Below are 619 nucleotides of genomic sequence, written 5' to 3' on the forward strand. Positions count from 1 at the left end.
CTAGTAGAAACCTACTGTACTTGCAGCTGGTTGCCATCAACGAAGGACAACGATGAAATGCTCGGATCCCATTGGATCCAATTGGATACATTCACACTCTGGCATCAAAGCTGAGACCACATGTTGGCTCAATAACATCTCAATTTTTTTTTACAAACCTACTGATTGCTGTGGAGTTCCTTTGGTTCATGTCCGGCCGACCACTTGCTTGACAACACCAGGTATTACTCTTACCCAAAGGATTGTCCTCAAAATTCAATCGTCGAGAGGTTACTTTCACCATGCTGCCAATGCCAAAGGTTGCCAGGTTGTCTTGAAGTCCTGTCCGTGGTCCCCATTCTTTGTCATGGAATGGTTTCGAAAGTACTCATTCTACTACCACATCCCACTGCACTCGAAAACCTTTCGACAATGCTACATTCCGTCTTGTATATCCCATATACCAAGGCAGTGGACACGTGACCAATGTCCACAAACACGACATTGATTGGGTCATTCTTTGGTAAATCAGCCTTGTACATTCCATATGCTAAGGCAGTGGGGTTGTGGGCTCATGCATCAAGTGAAGAGGACAGAGTCCAAGAATGGCAGTAGCATCCAAGACAGCATGACGTTGGAT

The sequence above is a fragment of the Adiantum capillus-veneris genome, chromosome 9 (genome assembly GCF_014529385.1).
Source record: "Adiantum capillus-veneris isolate H3 chromosome 9, ASM1452938v2, whole genome shotgun sequence".
Classification (NCBI taxonomy): Eukaryota; Viridiplantae; Streptophyta; class Polypodiopsida; order Polypodiales; family Pteridaceae; genus Adiantum; species Adiantum capillus-veneris.